Source organism: Molothrus ater, chromosome 6 (genome assembly GCF_012460135.2).
Source record: "Molothrus ater isolate BHLD 08-10-18 breed brown headed cowbird chromosome 6, BPBGC_Mater_1.1, whole genome shotgun sequence".
Taxonomy (NCBI): domain Eukaryota; kingdom Metazoa; phylum Chordata; class Aves; order Passeriformes; family Icteridae; genus Molothrus; species Molothrus ater.
This window is the reverse complement of record NC_050483.2, coordinates 18842955-18848954: the sequence shown is the minus strand read 5'-3', so window position 1 is coordinate 18848954 and position 6000 is coordinate 18842955. Positions and strand designations below refer to the sequence as shown.

Here is a 6000-nt window from a genome sequence, read left to right as displayed (position 1 = left end):
AGGCTCCAAAGAGAAAACTCGAATGAAAGACCCTCCAGCCAGGGCTCCCGAGGAAAAGGAAACAGGAGGGAGAGCTGGTGCTGTCCTGCACCTTCCCTTGGAAGCTCCTCACACCCCCGTCTACACTTGCTCTAAGATCTGACCCCACTCCTGCCAGAGCCCACGCCTTGGGCTCACAGAGGGGCTGGGGGGCTCGAAATCTCAACTTTCCTTGGCAGTCCCTTCACGGCCAAACAGGTGCCCCTCTCGCAATCCTTCTCCAAGGAGCACGTTTCTCCCCGCCTCGTTCATGGCCCCGGGTCCCCTCCTCGCAGCCCCCGAAGCTTCTCTCCCGCGGACGCTTGCGAGGCCACAAGGACCGTGTTTCCCGGTTCCTGTCGCAACCCCAGGACCGCCGCCCCCACGGCCACACTTCCCCGCGGCTCTGCCTTCCTGCATCCCGACTCCCCGCCGTCCGCCAGCCCAGCCCAGGCCACCGCATCCCTCCCCCGGCAGCTCCCGCCCTCTGTGCTCCGCCTCCGCGGGGCGTGCAGGGGAGCGGCCGCCGTCCCACCGCTGCTTCCCTCCCGAGCGGCCGCCGCCGCACTCGGCCCGCTCGCCGCCCGTCGCCGCCGGTCTCTGCAGGTGAGCGGCACGGGGCCCGGCTCCGGGGGCGGGCGGCGGCGGCCGTGTGCCCGCCGTGCCCGGCTGATTCACCGCGGGCTGCCGCTCCCCTCCCCCTGCAGCCGGGACGCTCCCGCAGCGCGCCGCCGTCCGCCCTCCTCGGGGCTGAGGAAGGGCAGCATCGGGCACAGGCGGACGGGCTCGCCTGGTCCGGTTTTAGCATAATTATTGTTTCCATTAGGTCGAGCACGAAGTTCCGTGGTGCATGTGCGAGTGCGCCGGGTGCTGCTTCCTCAGCGGGGCTCGTTCTTGGTGGAGAAAAGGGTGGGAACGCAGGGAAGGGTGGTGGGCGCGGTGCTGGCGGGCGCCGGAGAGTCCTGGAAAGGCGCGGTGTCCTTGGCACGGTGCTCGCGGTTTGCCCCGGTGTGAGGGATCGTGCCTGGGTGCTGCAGATAGGGGCGGGGATGGGGGCAGGGGAGCGGTGTGACACAGGTACACCGGGAGACTCGCCGAATCTGTGCCGCCGCCGAAACAAAGGTGACACGGGTGACCCGCACCTTCGTGGGTCTGACTCGTAGCCGGGAGGAGTTCCACGTCTGTGGAAGTGTGCATGCGGCGTGGCATCGGTGGTGGGTTTTCGAGTGCGGAAATGAATTTATTGTGTGTGTCTGTGAGAGAGAGAGACTAGTCTATATGCCCGTGTGATTCCAGCGTGTAAAACCTATAAAAACCGCAGTCACTACAAACTGCTGGAACTGCAAACACAGGAAATGTAGTATCTTGTTCAAGGCGTGACAGGTTTACTGCATGAGAATGCTAATTAGACCTCTTGTAAAAAGGTAGACCAAGATTCTCGCAGCATCGCATTTTCTCGCCTCATATTCCCACAGCTTTGGTCTTTGCTCTATGTTCTCTGGTCTAAAATAAAAAATTGAACTTAAAGTATTACTTGGGCTGCGATCCAGTTATAATAGATGTGTACCAGTGTTGATGAAACTGTAACAGGAAGAACCTTTTTTGGAAAGAGAAAAGAGCGAAGTAGGACCAAGACAAACGTCTCATTCTTCCTCTTAACCTGGCAGTTTGTCAGCACTTAGAGGACAATCTGCAGTCTAAAGGAAATTACAGTACAGAAAACTGCTCATTTCCTTTTCACGTGTGTGTAAGGGAGTAGCACTGAAAATGGAGATCTGATTCCTTCGTTCTTCTATCGTTATGTTTTCCCGAGTGTCTGGCGTGTTCAGTTTCCAGATCTGCTAACTCCTTTATGCTTTTTCTAACTCCTTTATGCTTTTTCTGACCATCAGCACTGGATGCTGCATAAAACAAGTGGTGTGGGCATCCGTGGTAACTAGCAGGTTCTTTTCCTCCTGTAAGCATATCGATAAAAACTAATGACTGCCAGTTTACAATAGCACAGCTGGTGTTGTGTGGATCTTTGTTAGCGCAGGAAATGAAACTTCTCATGGTTACACAGGTATCGGGCTCCGTCACAGCCGTGACTTAGTTTGAAAGTTAAGCTGACCTGAGTGCTTTTTAAAATTTTGGGGTGTTTCAGCCCTGATTGAAGAGCCTCTTCCAAGAGGAAATCACTATTCCTTGTTCAAGAAAAGGGTAACCTTGAACTACTGAGGCTTCTCAGCGCTGAGAACCGGACTAGAACTCGCTCGGCTGCAGGAGCTGAGCCCCCCCTATTCGCTCAGGGGTGCGCTTGGCTTCATTCCCCGTTCGCCCTCCTTTTCTCTGGGAACTTTTGTCTGGCAGCGCCTTCCCGGCGCGCGTGGAAAGGCCTGGAGCGGCCGGGGACGCGCGGGGCGGGGCCGCGGCGGCGCGACCTTTCACCCACTTCTGGGAGCGGTCACGTGGGCGCGCCCGGGAGCGCGCCGGGGGCGGGAGCGCGCCCGCAGCCCGGGACGGCCCCGCTCGGAGCGGGGGAGCGGCGGGAGGCTGGAACAGAGAGGGGGTCCCGTGCCCCCTGGGCAGCGGTGGGCACCGTGGGATGCTGGAGCCGGAGCGGGCGCCGTGGTGAATCCCAGGTCTTCTCTCAGAAGTCTGGGATGAACGGCGACTTGAGCAAATGTTTGTGCTAAAAAGACAAACAAATAACGCCCCCACCCCCCGAAAAAAATCCACAAATAAAACCCCAGCCAGTCAACAAAGCCCCTAAACGATGTATTTTTTATGTATATTTTGATATTCTTTTTTTTAACATTCCAAACCCATTGTCTTTGCTCTGCAGCATGCTAGTATCGTAGTCATGAACTCCACATTTGGAAAAACACAATCCAAAGACTGAACCCTCTTCCTTCGAGTCTGGGTTAACTTTAATGTGAATGTCAATTTAAATATTTTTGCAATTCTTTGGAACCGGTTCTTGAGTCTTAGAGCCTCATGCTAGCTGAAAGACCTTATTGAGGTCTTTCAGCCTTGTTCAGTAAATGGTCATTGAACTACTGTGAGAGCAGTTAACTCAGTTTGCTTTCTCATCACCACACATTGTTGTCCATCTTCCAGCATCTCTTAAGTTCTAAAATGTGACATCTTTTATGTCTTGTAAAAGTCCTGTCACCCTAGAAACATTTGTTGTCATAGGGAAGATAATAATTCTTCTTTACTGCAGGAGCAGAGAAGCTCATTAAGTTCAAAAGAGAGAGAAGGGTTCAGCTTGTATATTCTAAACGTCTGGGTATGTATTTTATAGCAGTTAAAAAGAAATACCCAGTCTAGAGCCTAGTTTTTATGAGGTGGGGGAGGTTTCTGCATGGTATGATAACTGCACAGGGTTTTAGCAGAGTATGCTTCTCTGTTAGATTATTCCGGATTTCTAGAAGGTCAGAGGATGTAGCTTGCTGGGATGTGGACAATATAACATGTATTGCAATAGAGGCTAGAATGATCTAAGAGGCCTAGGAACAATATAGTATGTCCTGTATAAGGAAAAAAAAACCCTAGAAATAATCCAACAGTTGTAAAAGTTTCTGGTTTGATTTTGGAGAATATTGGTGGTTTGTGTTTGTTGGGGTTTTGAGGGGGGTTGTTTGTTTATTTGTTGAAGTGTACATTTTGGAACCATCTTCTACAGGAGCATGCTATTGGGAAGAGAAGAGAGATCATATGATCCAGAAACTGTAGGGATTAATATTCCTTAGGGTTAGCCTAGTAATTAATTAACAGATTGTTTGCAAATCTCCTCCGCTTTGCCTGTTTCCAGATCAGGTGAGAAGACAACTTACTAACTGTGGCTTTTCTCCTTGAAGTGCTGGTGAAAACAGCCTGCACTCTGAGAAATCTTGATGGCATCTGTGTTGAGTAGTCTAATGGAAGTTTAAAGCCTGCAGACAAACGCTTGGTTAGATGTCTTAAACTGGATACTGAGCCTAACATTGGAGTCTGGCCCCTGAAATCAACTTGCTTGTCACAGGAGCTGGCAGTCACTACTGGAGCCCTCAGAAATAACTGAGTGGGGAGCACATGAATTTTCTGTCACTCCACAGTTCCTCACCATCTTGGACACGTTCAGTGTAAACAGTGTCATTCAATGTAATGGAAAATAGTGTTTCAGAACCACGGTCTCTGACTGTTTTCTCCATTGGCATCAGTTTTTCTGAAATGGTTCCAATCTGATCCAGCCCCTCAGAGCAGTTGAAAGTTGTGTGTGAATCAAAGCTCACAGCGTTTCTCTTGACTTTCTTTCTGTCTGAGAGCCACAGCTGAGCGATTGCCATTGCTGCAGTGTAGTGTCTGTTAGGAGCCAGGAGCACTGGAATGAGTCTGCCTCGTGCTGTGTCCTAACTTACTCAGGATCCCAGGGCCAGTGAGCTTCTGGGATAGAAGATTTGTGTGTAGCAAACAGATCTCAAGCCTGCTTTTAAGGAAGACAGCTGTTTGGGTATGTTTATGTTGCATTCATTGGCCATTGTCATTATCTCTTTCCATCCGTATAGACCTGTTGCTCCAGTTCACCACCAAGGATGGGAATAAGAAAATTGGCACAAGATGCCAAAAGAGATATCTGCAGAGGGTAATGAATATATTCACCCACAGGTGATCTTGGAAAACTGCTGAGGTCAGGACATAAACTGTCTGTGGGGCTACAAGTTACTTCTTAGCTGTTCTGATTTCAAACTCTCCCTGTGGGTGACGTTTGCTGTGGGTCCCAGTGCTGCTGTAGCTGAGCAGATACATGTGTTCAGTTCTCTACCTTGGCTTGAACCACAGCATTTGTTCATCTCTTAGTTGTGAGAAGTCCTTAAAGACATTTGCAATTCCAAGAGACCACACCTGTCAGGTGTAGGTGAGGGTGGGAAGGATTGGAGCCAATGATTAGCAACAATCAAATATGAGAACTTGTCCCAACTTAAGTGTCATGAGAACACCTGTCAGGCTGATTTTGTTTTCATCAGTGCTATGTTAATTCAGCATTTAAAGGAGAGTGACTCTTTGGTTTCTGTTTTATTTGTATGCCATAGTCATTAGGTTCACCTGAGAAGCCTTGAGTAAACTTAATCCTTGTGGCTAATTTTTGCACAGATATAATTTGGCTTCACTCCCCTCATATTTCTCTTTAAGATTTTGTGTCTGTAAAATATGATTAGTCATTGTAAGATAGCTGAGTTATTGGTAAGACTTGAAAGCAGTGAGTATCTGTGTCATCCCATATACGGAAGCATGTGATTAGACATTATTAAAGGTTGTAGGCAAAGAAGCAATTTAGAAATAGAAATTCTCAAGTGAATAACTGTGTCTGGTTAATCTTTATAGTAAGTTCAGAAGTGAGCACCTTGTGGAATGTCACATGAGCTAAGTATAAACTCAATAAACTGCTCTTCTTGAGGCTTTGGTATCTTGATACCTTTTTGCATAAGTGCGATATACAGGAAGGTGCCATTACCTAAGAGAATATCAAAGAAAGAGATATGAGAGACCAGACAGTCTTTTTGTTCATGTCTTTCAATGTTTCATCTGCATATTTTATACTGTTTACTGAAGATTCTGTAGAACAATACCTGAATTTCCTTTGAAAGGCATAGAACTCCAGACAAATTTGCTGTTTGTTTAGATTTCTCCTAAACTGAATGCTTTTTCTACAGCTTTAATTTTGTTCAACTATGCATCAAAGGAGCACCATATGCACACACGTGAAAGCATTTTTGGCATCCTTTTGGCATTCCCTGGATAGCTGCATTACCTTATCGATCCTTTTGCAGCAGGGCAGAATTTTGGCATTTATGTGAGTGACTGCCTCCCCATCACTGTATGACCCAAGAGTGGATGGGACCTTGAGTTACTGGATGCTGCTGTGCAGAGTATACTGCAGTGCCTGAAATTATTGTATTTATAGCAAACCCCATGAAAAACCTCCATATACTTTACTGAAGTCACATCTGTTTTATTATT

General features: G+C 48.6%; 1 protein-coding gene across 1 annotated transcript in view; it reads left to right on the top strand.

Annotated features, from left to right (window-relative positions):
* Positions 1-538: 538 nt before the first annotated feature.
* Positions 539-6000, top strand: part of CPT1A (carnitine palmitoyltransferase 1A) — a 40532-nt gene continuing 35070 nt past the window's right edge. Inside the window, exon 1 of the mRNA XM_036384104.1 lies at positions 539-624. The gene's annotated coding sequence lies outside the window, so the exon portion shown is untranslated. The remainder of the gene's footprint in view (positions 625-6000) is intronic.